This window comes from Heptranchias perlo, chromosome 1 (genome assembly GCF_035084215.1).
Source record: "Heptranchias perlo isolate sHepPer1 chromosome 1, sHepPer1.hap1, whole genome shotgun sequence".
Classification (NCBI taxonomy): Eukaryota; Metazoa; Chordata; class Chondrichthyes; order Hexanchiformes; family Hexanchidae; genus Heptranchias; species Heptranchias perlo.
The window spans coordinates 103,423,154-103,438,839 of NC_090325.1; the positions used below are offsets into that span (position 1 = coordinate 103,423,154).

General features: G+C 41.8%; 1 long non-coding RNA gene across 1 annotated transcript in view; it reads right to left on the reverse strand.

The window, feature by feature from the left end:
* LOC137336798 (uncharacterized) overlaps window positions 1-4,104 on the reverse strand; it is a 42,122-nt gene extending 38,018 nt beyond the window's left edge. The window contains exon 1 of the long non-coding RNA XR_010966595.1: window positions 3,984-4,104. This is a non-coding gene — a long non-coding RNA (uncharacterized lncRNA). The remainder of the gene's footprint in view (window positions 1-3,983) is intronic.
* Window positions 4,105-15,686: the final 11,582 nt, after the last annotated feature.

The window sequence follows — 15,686 nt, forward strand, 5'->3', positions numbered from 1 at the left end:
CTTAAAGACCGAAAAATGGACCTAGTTAATAACAGTGTTACTAATGCCTGTTTCTATCAATTACTGCCATAAGGGGGGATGATATATTAGCAGGTTCCTCTAATGAGGCCATATGGGTGGAGCTTAAAAACAAAAAGGGGGCAAGCACTTTGATGGGAGTGTACTATAGGCCCCCAAACAGTCAGGGGGAGATAGAGGAACAGATATGCAGGCAAATCTCAGAAAATTGTGCAAATAATAGGGTAATAATAGTGGGGGATTTCAACTTCCCCAATATTAACTGGGATACTCAGAGTGTAAAAGGCTTAGAGGGTACAAAATTCTTAACGTGCATCCAGGAGAGCTTTTTGAGGGGATTTGAGAAAGAACTTTTTCACCCAGAGGGTGGTTGGAGTCTGGAACTCACTGCCTGAAAGGGTTGGGGAGGCAGGAACCCTCACAACATTCAAGAAGCATTTGGATGAGCACTTGAAATGCCATAGCATACAAGGCTACGGACCAAATGCTGGAATATGGGATTACAGTAGACAGGGCTTGATGGCCGGCGCGGACACGATGGGCCGAAGGGCCTCTATCCGTGCTGTATAACTCTATAACTCTAACTGTATAACTCTATATAATTCAACTTCAGTATTTCAGATAAATAAATTGCACATTGTTGACAACCTTTGAAAAGGGACACTGGGTGCAAACAGGCAGTGCTGTTGTACAGCAAATATATCTATCTCTGCGCATTTCTATACAGACCTAGAATAAGTTACAACTCTGAGGCTAGTTGGCTCATTGTGATGCAACTCAGATAAGTTAATTTTTCTGTGTATCTGCATGAAATACAAATCGATGTAAATCAATTGCAAATTCAAACAAAGAACACATTTTTAAAAATAAACCTTAAATATAATTTACATTTAATGGTCATGTGTCACCTCCTGACTCCCCAAAGCCTTTCCACCATCTACAAGGCACAAGTCAGGAGTGTGATGGAATACTCTCCACTTGCTTGGATGAGTGCAGCTCCAACAACACTCAAGAAGCTAGACACCAACCAGGACAAAGCAGCCCGCTTGATTGGCACCCCATCCACCACCCTAAACATTCACTCCCTTCACCACCGGCGCACTGTGGCTGCAGTGTGTACCATCCACAGGATGCACTGCATCAACTCGCCAAGGCTTCTTCGACAGCATCTCCCATACCCGCGACCTCTACCACCTAGAAGGACAAGAGCAGCAGGCACATGGGAACAACACCACCTGCACGTTTCCCTCCAAGTCACACACCATCCCGACTTGGAAATATATTGCCGTTCCTTCATCGTCGCTGGGTCAAAATCCTGGAACTCCCTTCCTAACAGCACTGTGGGAGAACCGTCACCATACGGACTGCAGCGGTTCAAGAAGGCGGCTCACCACCACCTTCTCAAGGGCAATTAGGGATGGGCAATAAATGCCGGCCTCGCCAGCGACGCCCACATCCCATGAACGAATAAAAAAAAATGTGCTCTTAAAATTTTTTTAAAAACCTTGCTGCCATTGTTTATTAGAAGTGACTGTAGTGGAATTCTCCTTCATTGCAGTTGTCTAAACAAGCTGTGAACTGACAATGCTCTCTTAATCCAAGCTGATCTGCACAACCGACCTAGGATGAGCAAGAGAGGCTTTCCAGATTCTGAGAGCAGGAATGTCAAAATCAAATTCTGATTTTAGAATAGTTTCTGTGAACTCTGATTTCTAGTGAATTTACAGTGATGATTTTTCTATGTGGAAAAGACCATGACCAAAAATACTTTTGGGTAAGGGTGTTGATCTAAAAGCAACCTTTGAAGTGGACTTTGAAATTCAATCTGCTATAAATCAATTTATGATTTACAGATACTGTCTGGCTTGGAATTTGTGTTTGTTGCAATGATTAGTAATCCCCTCTCTGGGCCTATGATACTCATTTATACTAGCTGTATGCCAAGCTCAGAATCTGTAGTTATTCTTTGAATTCCAACAATATGACCATGAATTATATTTGTAACCTTGGGATTCTCTCTGTAGCATAACGCCTCTCAGCTGGAAATGGGGTACTCCTGCAATGTGCTTGATTAAATTTGCTTCAGCCTCCGGTGCTCTATATAAATTCTCACAGCTCAGGATATGAATGGACTTTTCTAAACTGCTTGATCAAATAATCTGGCACACTATTTTAATGTGAGTTTGGCATATTAACAGTAAAATTGCAAACTATGCCAAGTCAAAAGTGCTTATTGTATGCTATCTATTACAACCACATTTAGCACTTTCATTTATCCTACTGTTAAGAAGTTCTTAACAAATAGTCAAATGCAAATATTGACAGCAAGATATACAAGTCCTCCTCTCCAATTAGTTTTGCTAATTTCAGTAAATAAAGTTTAATTAAGAGTGGTGGTTATAAGGTAAGAGTTCCAAATTACTATACAAGTAAATTGTCAGATATTAAAGTAGGACCATAACAACAAACATTCTATGGAGTGGGCTGTTTATTACTAGTGCTTGCTCTGTGAAGTGTTTTATAGGTCAACTAAAAATATTCAGCTATATATATTGTCGGAATACCAGCATAGTGCTTTGCTTCTTTATTTCAAACATCCTTGCCTTCAAGTGCCAATTCTAACTAAAGCTAATCTTTAAAATAACTATTCAAAGAATATTTTCATAGATTTTAAAATAAATTATATATTAATATATAAATCATAGCTTCTGGTTACAAATATGAGTTTGCTGTAGACACATTCTCAGGTTCAGTGGCGTCAGTCACCCCTGTAAGTGGTCTAAGTGTTGTACCTTCATGAGAGTTCACTCACATTGCTCTGCATCTACTTGTACGATAGAATGACTTGGGGTGTAATAATGTTTTGACCTGAACCAGATATCCACATCTTTTGCATGTTTTTTTGTTGATCTCTGAGGGCAGACTGAGTGAACACTTGATATGACGAGACTTGATAGGAAAGGTTAAGCTACTTTATTTCCTATTAAATTAATAGAACAACAGTTATGATTGGATTCACCTATTTTCATTAATACAACTTGTCTTTGTGTAATACATAAAAATAATGAACATGCTACACTACACCAGTTTAGTGGATTATCTTTTTTTAAACTAGAAGTTAATTTCCTAACTCCCCTGGACTTCCATCCTTCTCAGAGCCGTTTGCTGATTGACTGCTCCCACTTTTGCAATGCTCTCTGGGGATAATTTTGACTTTGGGCAATGGTGTAAAATGGGTGATATAGATTCAGCCGCCGTTATACATCTCACCTGATTTTCATTTCCATTGAAGTGGAAATCACCAAGTCAAAATGATCTCTTCTGTGTTTTAAAAGTCTTACTTGGTATTGGCTCCTGCTGAGTTCAAATCAATAGAGTTGTTACAGCAGCAAGGGGGGTAATTTAACCCCCAAGAATGGGTGGGTTGGGGACAGATGGGAGATTAAAATAATAGCTTTTTGGGGCGGGACTGCATTCCGGCTCCAACGTGCCCACTTCTGGGTTTGACCCAGATGCGTTTGGACATCAGGAAGAAATAATTGAGGTACTTAATTTTTTGTGTATTACAACAGTAAAACAACTTTAACCTTACCTGTTCGGGTTTCCCATCGCTTCCGATTCACATCAAGTGAAAGCAGGTGGGATGGGCTGGATCCATGAGGTGAGTGCCTTTATTGCACTGCTTGTGGGCCAGGAGGAGCAGGAATGCTTATTCCAGGCCCAACAAGCTCACCTGGCATGACATGACCCTGTGATCGGCCGACCTCCCCCACACCCCCCACTCCCCAATCTTCAAGGCCCACCTGATGTTGTCCACATCCCCCCACCTCCCCCCCTCTGATTTGTTCCAGGGTCCACAATCTCACTCTCACCTCTGATTCACCGCTCCTTTCCTTCCCGACAGGCTGCCAGCCTGTTAATCTGGTTGCTTGGTGCGTGGGAAACCTGGAAGCGCAAATGCTTACCTTCAATTGAGCTGCGATCGCAGATTGTGACGCACTCATTTGACTTCTGGGTTCCCCACGTGAATATCTACAGACGCTCTGTGTTCCTGGCTCCCAGCTAAAATCATGCCCCGTGAGTGTGATCGATTGCTCGAATGTCAAATTATCTTATAATTTTTATAGCACAGATTCAGTTGCCCCGTCTGAAATCTAATTGGCAACTGTGCTATCCTGTGAATTTGACCCCTTGAGAGCTAAGTTTAGATCAGTAGTAGCACTATTAATAAATATTACAACAAGGGCTGCCTGTGACGACATGGTCTGAAATTGGAAATATGATAAATTATATTTTTTAATTGGCTGAACGGATAGTCTAAATGGTTTTCTTTTACAGCACTGCATTTGGGCTGAAGGACTTCAACTTTTCAAAACAACTATAGTAATAGAAAAAAAATCCAATGAATAAGGTGATAGTTTGAAATTCAAAAGCAGCATAGTCTAATACCTAATTATGCCTGTTGGAAGTAAGTAATAGAAGTACTGTTTTAAATCTCAAAGATAAAAATATTTGTAGGGTATTTTTATTAACTAGATTTGATCTCCAAGGATTTATGATGAGATATTGCAACGTACAACTGGTAACAGAATGTCTGCAGCAGTTTTCCCACCAGTGGGACACTATTAACACCTGACTTGAGCTTTGTAATTGGAGAAGCTAATATTCGTTCCATGGAGTGCACGTGAACTTGATTTCACAGCCAAGATAGTGCAAGCAGCTCATTTTTCTTTTCTATTGCTGCCCATATTCCAAGGTTGCCAATCATATGCATCTGTTACTGCCTGTAGTTCATCTTTAATGTTACTTTTCAATGCATATTGTTTTTGAATGGGTATCATGATTTCTTCTCATAGTTGTAGAATGTAGAGATGACAAGCTAGGGATGTTCCTTGGGTTGGGTTCCGCCAGGATTTAATTGAGGTATATAAAATTATGAGGGGCCTAGATAGAGTGGATAGGGAGGACCTATTTCCCTTAGCAGAGGGGTTAGTGACCAGGGGGCATAGATATAAAGTAATTGGTAGAAGGATTAGACGGGAGCTGAGGAGAAATTTTTTCACCCAGAGGGTGGTGGGGTCTAGAATTCACTACCTGAGGGTGCTGGAGGCAGAAAATCTCAACTCATTTAAAAAGTACTTGAATGTGCACTTGAAGTTCCGTAACCTACAGGGCTACGGACCAAGTGCTGGAAAGTGGGATTAAGCTGGATAGCTCTTGTTTGGCAGACACGATGGGCTGAACTTTCTATGATTCGATGAGCACCACTTGGCTCCAGAACTCATTACAGCCTTGGTCCAAACATGGATAAAAGAGCTGAATTCCAGAGGTGAGGTGAGAGTGACTGCCCTTGACATCAAGGCAGTATTTGACCGAGTGTGGCATCAAGGAGCCCTAGTAAAATTAAAGGCAATGGGAATCGGGGGAAAACTTTCCAGTGGCTGGAGTCGTACCTAGAACAAAGCAAGATGGTAGTGGTTGGTGGAGGCCAAACATCTCAACCCCAGGACACTGCTGTAGGAGTTCCTCAGGGCAGTGTCCTAGGCCCAACTATCTTCAGCTGTTTCATCAATGACCTTCCCTCCATCATAAGGTCAGAAGTGGGGATGTTCACTGATGATTGCACAGTATTCAGTTCCATTCTTAACCCCTTAGATAATGAAGCTGTCCTTGCCCGCACGCAGCAAGACCTGGACAACATCCAGGCTTGGGCTGATAAGTGGCAAGTAACATTCGCGCCAGACAAGTGCCAGGCAATGACCATCTCCAACAAGAGCGAGTCTAACCACCTCCCCTTGACATTCAACAGCATTACCATTGCCGAATCCCCCATCATCAACATCCTGGGGGGGTCACCACCATAAACTTAACTGGACCAGAAACTTAACTGGACCAGCCACATAAATACTGTGGCTACAAGAGCAAGTCAGAGCTGGGTATTCTGCAGCGAGTGACTCACCTCCTGACTCCCCAAAGCCTTTCCACCATCTACAAGGCACAAGTCAGGAGTGTGATGGAATACTCTCCACTTGTCTGGATGAGTGCAACTCCAACAACACTCAAGAAGCTCGACACCATCCAGGACAAAGCAGCCCGTTTTATTGGCACCCCATTCACCACCTTATACATTCACTGCCTTCACCACTGGCGCACTGTGGCTGCAGTGTGTACCATCTACAAGGTGCACTGCAGCAACTCGCCAAGGCTTCTTCGACAGCGCCTCCCATACCCGTGACCTGTAACACCTTGAAGGACAAGGGCAGCAGGCACATGGGAACAACACCACCTGCACGTTCCACTCCAAGTCACACACCATCCCGAATTGGAAATATATCGCCGTTCCTTCATCATCGTGGGGTCAAGATCCTGGAACTCTCTACCTAACAGCACTGTGGGAGAACCTTCACCACATGGACTGCAGTGGTTCAAGAAAGTGGCTCACCACCACCTTCTCAAGGGCAATTAGGGATGGGCAATAAATGCTGGCCTTGCCAGTGACACCCACATCTACACTGCCTGGACTTCTAAGACTGAATGGCTTTAATGCCGACAGCAGCTTCACTTGTAGAGTTCTTCCTCCAGTTGTCCTCATGGCTTGGCAATTGTGCATTTACGCTTTCCTGACACATTCGCGCCCAACACCATTTTAACTTAGGAAAAAACTTGTCGGGGAACGAAACCCACCCAGGCAGGTGGGGGACTACTTTACATGCAAAAGTCACAGCCCAATGAAGTCATCAATGGCATGACGTGATTATAACTTGCTGATATGGGAGGCCAGCCCAGCTTGAATCCTGCCAATAGAACCTGGCTTGCCAAATGAGTTTCCAACTTCCAGATTGCTTCTTTCATCCTTTTTTGCCTTACTTTCCCTCAGAAACCTTTCTCCAATCATCATGGGTGCTATTATTGCCAGTCTTCTCTGGCTGGAGGAAGAGGAGCAGGACCTTCAGCAACCTCAGGAGTCTGAGGATCCTCAGGGAGCAGTCCCTCTCAGAAGACACCAGATGAGGGTGGCTGATCGTAAGAGGCCATAGCCAGCACACAGGGTGTACAAGCCCAGTGTGACTTTTCTGGATCTGACTGAGGAGCATTGCCTAGATGAGCTAGAGTGCTTGATGGTACATCTTCGGGAGAATTGTCCTCCTTTGAAATTTCTTGTGCAGGAGGCTTTTGCTACTGAGAAGAACCTAGAGGAAAGAAAAATGGGACAAAAGTTAGGATGGGAGATAGAAGCTGCACATTTGCAGGTGATAGTCTTGAGAAAACAGCTTGACGTTGTGTAGCTTGCTGAGGTGATGGAAGGGTTGTAAGTAATATGCTGCCAGCCTAGCCTTCCCTGATGGTGCTGGCTCCGCCTGGGTCACTGATGTCCAGGGCATCCTGCTCTGCTTGGATGAGAACAATGACGTTCGGTACTCCTCTGGTCTTTACTCTCTCCTTTGCATTGTGTGCTGTCTTCTGCTGAAAGAGAGGGTTAGAGTTAACAAGTAGTTGTTGAAAAGGTAAGTGGAGATGCATAGAGCTTGTGCTTATAGTGGATGTGTTGAGAAGTGGAGAATATGCAAGATGGAATGAGGAGGAGGAGGTGCTGAATGTAAAGCCAAGTGTGTGTAATGTGAAGTGAGGAAGGAGTGGTGGGAGGGGTTGGGGGTTGTGCAAGTGGTAGTTTGTGAGAAGAGAATGGTATAAGTGTTTGGAGTGGAGAGGAAAGGAGGAGGTGAGTGTGTTTAATAAGAGAGATTTTGTGGTTTGCCCTTGTGATTGAGGGGAGGGGATTGTTAAGAATGATGAAGGAGGGGGTGAAAAGAGTGTTGTAAGATGCTGTTGAGAGAGGTGGAGAAATTAAGACCTTGCCGCTCTTGTGAGGTCAGGATACCTCAGCTTATCCTGAAGCCAGGTCCTGGGGATGGTGCTGGAGGTACTGTCCCTTCCAGCCACCTCTGTCCACACCTGCTTCACCTTGGCCTTGGAAACACCGTTGCGACTTGTGGGGAAAAGTTGCTTTCTTCTTCCCCTCACATCTGCAATTAAAACCTCCAGGGAGGCCTTAGAGAATCGTGGGCCAGCCTTTCTATTCATCTTGGCTGTCAGAAATTGTTTTCCAATCATTTTCAGCACCTGAAAAGTAGTTTCATCATGGCAGATGAAAGTGGGGAATGCAATCTCGCTTTAAGAGTACAGTCAGGAGTTGCGATGGAAATTGTGTGCAGCAGGTGGGGAGGGCTGCCTGATTGTGTAGGTAATGCATGATATTCTATTGAGGCCTTGGGAGTTAAAATGGCCCGGGCCTCACGCTCAGCTGTCTGTGGGGGTTTTGGGCTATGATGTCATCAAGTTTTCACACCTTGTAGTCAGCTCTTTTGTTCTGTGAGATTGTGTTGAACCATCAAGCAATGTCTTAATACCTTTGTCAGACATTTGTTGTTATGGTTTCCTAGATTTCCAGCTCAATAATCTGGACTTTTTAGTCAATTTTCAATCAGCTTTGTCATTGGTATTACCACTGGTTATGCTTTTGGGTCAATTGCCTCATATCTGCCTTGCTTTTGTGTTGTGATTATTACTGGTTCCAATAATAGGAAGGTGATACTGATGGTATATTAAATAGAACTGAAAATCAGGGATAATTGGTTTGGTGGTAAGTGTGAGTGGTTACCACTGTTTGTTTGTCCTCTCAAAATAGGTTCTCTGATCTTTTAAAGGTGGTAACAAATAAGCATTTGGAGCACCTTGTAAGTTTGGGTGAAGTTTGACTGTGGTTGACATTAGCATTAATCTTTTAGTGGGTTTTTGCAGACTACATGATCAGTGGAAGCTGCAGAACATCCATTTGTATATACTGCAGCTCTAACATCTGGTTCATATGACACAGCTGCACTATGTTCCTAACAGTTTTTACTTAGAGATTCATATGCTGTAGTATCAAAAATAAAACTTTGTGGTGTTTGAACACCATCTTTATCATATGTATTGAAAATAATGTTTTAGAACAACTAATTACAATTTTAAAAAAACATGCAAAATCTTTACCATCCTTGAAGACGCAGAACTATTGCTGCAAATACCTTTTTGTCCAAAGTGCAGATTAATGGAGCATATCACAACTGAGTGAAGGGTATGCTCTGTAGTTTTTGCACTTTGAATGCCATTTATGAAAGTAAGTAAATGCTGCAGCAGGTGCCAGTAATTAGGTAGCAATGAGGATTTACACAATGAGGTTTTATGCATATAAGTAGGTTGGTTTAAAAATCAGCAGTAAACTTGTTTGTTTGCATAGTAATTGAAATATGCTTCATAGTTCACCCAGTTCAGACCTACCTCAGTGCAGCCCTAAACCACTTAAAATTAGTTTCTGTACCAGTTGGGTTATTAGAAAACAAACTTGAATCATTCTCATGTATGCATTGCCATGGTAGTTGTTTTTGTCACAAACCAGTCTATAACAGGCTGTGTGCGAAGAAACCTACTAGATTAATAGATAAAGACAAACACACATGCAGGCCAAAATAATCTAGATGGCGTTGAACAGTGAGTTGCAGTAAAACCCATGGGGTTGATTTTAACTGATCTCAGGAAACGGGCGACTGTCCCTGCCTCAGCTCATGTGCTGTTGAAATCTTCATCCATGCCATTATTACCTCTCGACTTGACTATTGCAATGCCCACCTGGCCGGCCTTCCATCTTCCATCCTCCATAAACTTGAGCTCATCCAAAACTCTGCTGCCCGTACGCTAACTTGCACCAAGTCCCGTTCACCCATCACCCCTGTGCTCGCTGACCTACATTGACTCCCGGTCCGGGAATGCCCCGATTTTAAAATTCTCATCCTTGTTTTCAAATCCCTCCATAGCCTCGCCCCTCCCTTTCTCTGTAACCTCCTCCAGCCATACAACCCTCCGAGATCTCTGCCCTCCTCCAATTCTTGCCTCTTGCTCATCCCCGATTTTAATCGCTCTACCATTGGCGGCCGTGCCTTCAGCTGCCTAGGCCATAAGCTCTGGAATTCCCTCACTAAACCTCTCCACCTCTCTTCCTCTCCCCTTTTAAGACGCACTTTAAAACCCACCTCTTTGACCAAGCTTTTGGTCACTTGCCCTAATATCTCCTTCTGTGGCTCTGTCATATTTTGTTTGATAACGTTCCTGTGAAGCGCCTTGGGACGTTTTACTATGTTAAAGGCGCAATAGAAATGCAAGTTGTTGTTGTTTATACGTCGCCTGATTGTGGAAAGGAAAATCGGGTGGGGTGCAAAACGGGCAGCTGACCTGCTGCTCCCTGTTTTCCAGCCAGACAAAACAGTTAAAATCACTCCTGTGGTCACACCCCATGCCAATGCAATTCTCCATACTGGATTGCAAAAAGTTATTTTCTATAAATTGACATTGGTATTTTGTGCAGCCCCATTTGAATAATGAACTTCAGATATCAGTGGTGCAGTGTGTAGGATGATTACTAGGATGGGGTTGATGTCCAAAATCATGATGTCATGTGGTGATTCCATATTTTTCTGTGCTGTCAGGGAAGAATGAGTTGGAGGCTTGGTGTGTTGTCACAGGGAGAAAGAAAAGATTGAAGGGCAAATTACCTGGACTGCTCACATCCACTTGATAGTAGACAACACAAGAGAGCCATTGCCTTAAATTGGCAAGAAGCCTGCCTACCCTTTTGGTGTGGACTTGAATGTGTGATCTGCTAAACCTAAAAAAAAATGAGGAATGGAAAGCAAAAATATAATGTGAGCGTGTGTATCCTTTTTTTTATCCTGTAGTGCTGGAATGAAATGAAAACCATTCTTGATTTAAAAAATATTAGAACAAATTGCTAACTAAATGAAGTGCTACAGGATGGAATCTCTCAGTTTAATGGCTAACTTGTTCAAATAAAGAAATATATCTGTGCAATAGCAGGATAAGTACACAACCTGAAAGATAGTAATTGTTAGTAAATAAAAGTAACAATAGAGAAAAATATATAGAATTGCTTTTGGCACAACAGTAGTTTCAAATGAATGTATTTATATTGTCTCACCATCTTTAATAGTGCAATTTCCTTGTGCTGGGGCTGTAATTATTTATGTAATATATATATATATATCTAAATCTCTATCTAAAATAGCTAAAGCTGTCACAAAACTATACATCATCTCCAGTACTGCACGGCACAAAGGATATAAAATCAAGCCCCTGGCATTTCCACTTTTCATTAGGAAAAGCATTTCATCATTTAATACAAATTCAAAACTGAAAAATAGGGTAACACAGTGCAGAACACCTCTAAATATTTAGAGGTAATACTGCAGTAGTGCTGATATACAGAACAGGGAACACCTTCTGCATTTAGCTTCAGAAATTCAATAATATTTGTAAAGTAGAAGATTTTAAGAAAAACTCAGCCTTATTTAGAAATATTTTGGTAGGACCAGATGTGCATCACAGTGAGTTACAGGGAGTAATAATACATGATAGTGAGTTAAAGGGATTGATAATACATCACAGTGAGTTTTGGGAGTGATAATACACCACAGTAAGTTTTGGGAGTGATAATACATCACGGTGAGTTACACGGAGTGATAATACATCACAGTGAGTCACACGGAGTGATAATACATCACAGTGAGTCACACGGAGTGATAATACATCACAGTGAGTCAAAGGGAGTGATAATACATCACAGTGAGTCAAAGGGAGTGATAATACATCACAGTGAGTCAAAGGGAGTGATAGTACATCACAGTGAGTCAAAGGGAGTGATAATACATCACAGTGAGTCAAAGGGAGTGATAATACATCACAGTGAGTCAAAGGGAGTGATAATACATCCCAGTGAGTCAAAGGGAGTGATAATACATCCCAGTGAGTCAAAGGGAGTGATAATACATCCCAGTGAGTCAAAGGGAGTGATAATACATCCCAGTGAGTCAAAGGGAGTGATAATACATCCCAGTGAGTCAAAGGGAGTGATAATACATCACAGTGAGTCAAAGGGAGTGATAATACATCACAGTGAGTCAAAGGGAGTGATAATACATCACAGTGAGTCAAAGGGAGTGATAATACATCACAGTGAGTCACACGGAGTGATAATACATCACAGTGAGTCAAAGGGAGTGATAATACATCACAGTGAGTCAAAGGGAGTGATAATACATCACAGTGAGTCAAAGGGAGTGATAGTACATCACAGTGAGTCAAAGGGAGTGATAATACATCACAGTGAGTCAAAGGGAGTGATAATACATCACAGTGAGTCAAAGGGAGTGATAATACATCCCAGTGAGTCAAAGGGAGTGATAATACATCCCAGTGAGTCAAAGGGAGTGATAATACATCCCAGTGAGTCAAAGGGAGTGATAATACATCCCAGTGAGTCAAAGGGAGTGATAATACATCCCAGTGAGTCAAAGGGAGTGATAATACATCACAGTGAGTCAAAGGGAGTGATAATACATCACAGTGAGTCAAAGGGAGTGATAATACATCACAGTGAGTCAAAGGGAGTGATAATACATCACAGTGAGTCAAAGGGAGTGATAATACATCACAGTGAGTCAAAGGGAGTGATAATACATCACAGTGAGTCAAAGGGAGTGATAATACATCACAGTGAGTCAAAGGGAGTGATAATACATCACAGTGAGTCAAAGGGAGTGATAATACATCACAGTGAGTCAAAGGGAGTGATAATACATCACAGTGAGTTAAAAGGAGTGATAATACATCACAGTGAGTCAAAGGGAGTGATAATACATCACAGTGAGTTAAAAGGAGTGATAATACATCACAGTGAGTCAAAGGGAGTGATAATACATCACAGTGAGTTATAGGGACTGATAATACATCAAATTTAGTTAAGGGGAGTAATAATACATCACAGTGAGTTACAGGGAGTGATAACGCATCAAATTTAGTTAGGGGTAGTAATAATACATCACAGTGAGTTATAGGGAGTGATAATACATCACAGTGAGTTACAGGGAGTGATAATGCATCAAATTTAGTTAGGGGTAGTAATAATACATCACAGTGAGTTATAGGGAGTGATAACGCATCAAATGTAGTTAGGGGTAGTAATAATACATCACAGTGAGTTACAGGCGGTGATAATACGTTAGAGAGTTTACAAAATTCCTGAAACCTTAATGAACCTTGTGCAATTGTGGTGTGCTGGCTCTCGGTACACTACGCACTGATTGGCCACACTAGGTTGTGCTTTGCACATGGGGCACAGAGCGGTCCTCAGACATCCTCAATAATACAGGGATCCAATGCCTGATGCATTTCATCACAGTCGGTGCCAGCCATCACATTTATCAGCCCCACAGAATTGCTTTTTCACCTCTTGAGACCTGCGTTCAAATGCAGATCAAACACCACCTTTCTGATGCCTTTATTCGTTACATGGATAAATGCATTACTGTCCAAAGTGCAGATTAATGGACCACAGAACTATGGTGAGAATCTCTTGTAATGTTGCGGTTAAGAAACAACCTTGGGCTGATGATGCAACGATTCTTTTAATTGTGGCATAATTGGAACTACACATGAAAATTCATACTTATATGTTTGCAATTAATTTATAAAACAGTTCTTAATGAGAATTATTTACTCCAATTGTGGTTGATTAAAAACTGTCCCCCCCCCCACCATCCCTACAGCAATACAGAGCTGTGGTGTCAGTCTGTGCTGTGAAGCAGAAGATTCATATTAAGCTAATATGCACCTAATTCAAATCTCCTGCTATTGTTTTGACTACAATAAAATTTAACATGTATGCATCTGGTCGGTAATTGAATCTTGCTCATCGTCTGAACTAATCCGGGACTCAGGGAATTATAAATAATGGGATCATCCAGTGTGCAATCATAGTTACACAATCAGATGGCATTTAGTTCAGATCAAGATGATGCCTGCATTTATATTTCCCTGTGCCAGGAATCATTTCATCCACTTAGAACAGTTCCATTCCCACCCTAAATTTATAGGCATGAAAACTCAAGGTTGGCCATTTTTTCAGGGTTTTTAAATACAAAATGCTGATACTGCAATTTAAAAAAAAATTTCAAAATGGCAGCAGCTACTGCTGATTAACAAAATGTCCGTGTAACATCCAAGTCTTTGCTTAGCACCTTGTGCAGTATGTAGAAGCTACTTTTGTTATAGTTTTTATTAAAGGAGGATGATGATGGCCACAAAATAAGGAAAGCTGTATCAAGCACAAAGAAACAGAAAAAAAGCAGAAAGAGAAACTGAAGAGAGAGAAAAAAATTGAAACAGAAGAGAGACAAATGAAAGACAGAAAAACAGGAGAGGGAGGAACACAAGAAAGAAATAGAAGACAGAGAAACAGAAGGGAGAATGTAGAAGGAGAAAAGCAGCAGAGAAAGAGAGATAGAAGGGAGAACTGAGTAAAGAGAGACAGGGGGTAAAATTTGAGGTCAATGGAAAGGAAAATCGGACAGGATGTATAACGGGTGGCTGATCTGCTACCAACCATTTTGCGCCCCGGCTGAAATTGACTTTTACCTCCAAAATCACCAGAAAAACCAAGAGGACGGTACATAAAAGTGAGATAAAAATGGAATGTAATACAACTTATATTGTATTAAATTTTTTATGTCGCAACACACTTTGCTTCTACACACCTTACTTTAGGTTGTCATGTTCTTTTACACTTTTGTGTCAACTTTCCTCATTGTGAATTCATATTTCCTGTTCAGTTTTCCTATGTCAACTTTCATGGCACTTTTTTTTGATGGACCAATCAAAACACTCAAAATACTTTTTCAAAAAATTAATCTGCAATTTTCCCAATGAAATTTCAGTTTCTGGCAAGGCAAGTACACTTTGAGGGGTGTTGGCAAGTCTATGATTGGGGGGGGGGGGCAGGGGAGGCTAAGGCATCCTTGTAGAGTCAGCAGGAGCGCTCCTGTTCCATCTGTTCTGATGTCATTGAAAGAGACGGGCTGGTGGGATGATGATCCCCATTAGAAATCCTGCCAATTCTGTTTCCTTAAGCCAGGGGATGATATACATGCATAATGCAAATATACTTTTTGTACAAAAATGGATGTGGTGGCCTACTGTTTGTTTCCTAATGGCAACCAATCACCAAGTAATTGACTGCCATTAGGAAACTGACAACAAAGACATTACTGGCATTCTTTAGAAAAAAAACGTAGCTCTTTGACTGGAATGGCTAGCCTTCATGATCGAGTGGTAAGATGCTGTTCCAATATTCCTGGCCTCCTCTGGGCCGGATGCCCAGGTAGTGGTGTAAATGACATGGGTGCCTTCTCATTTTGTGTAAATGACTGCATCCTCAGGATTTGGGGTCCATGCTAGGCTAAACTGGCAGCTGGACATTCCGCCCCACTGCATTTCCAATAGTGGAGAGGCACTCGAGGAATTTCAGGGCCGTTATTTTAATATTTCTTCTTTGTCTGTTCTGATAAACAGCAAAACACAAAAATACAGGTGAAAATGGTTGAGATTCAGGATCTCCTTTTAATTTGAACCCCACTTTACAATCATCCCTCACCTTGATGGCGTCAAAAGCTACAAATATGCAAAACACACCTTAATTTTACTATATATAGTTGCAGTATTTTGATGTTGCTGGCAATTGTAATCACTGTAGAAACAAACCATCTATCAATTTGTTTGAT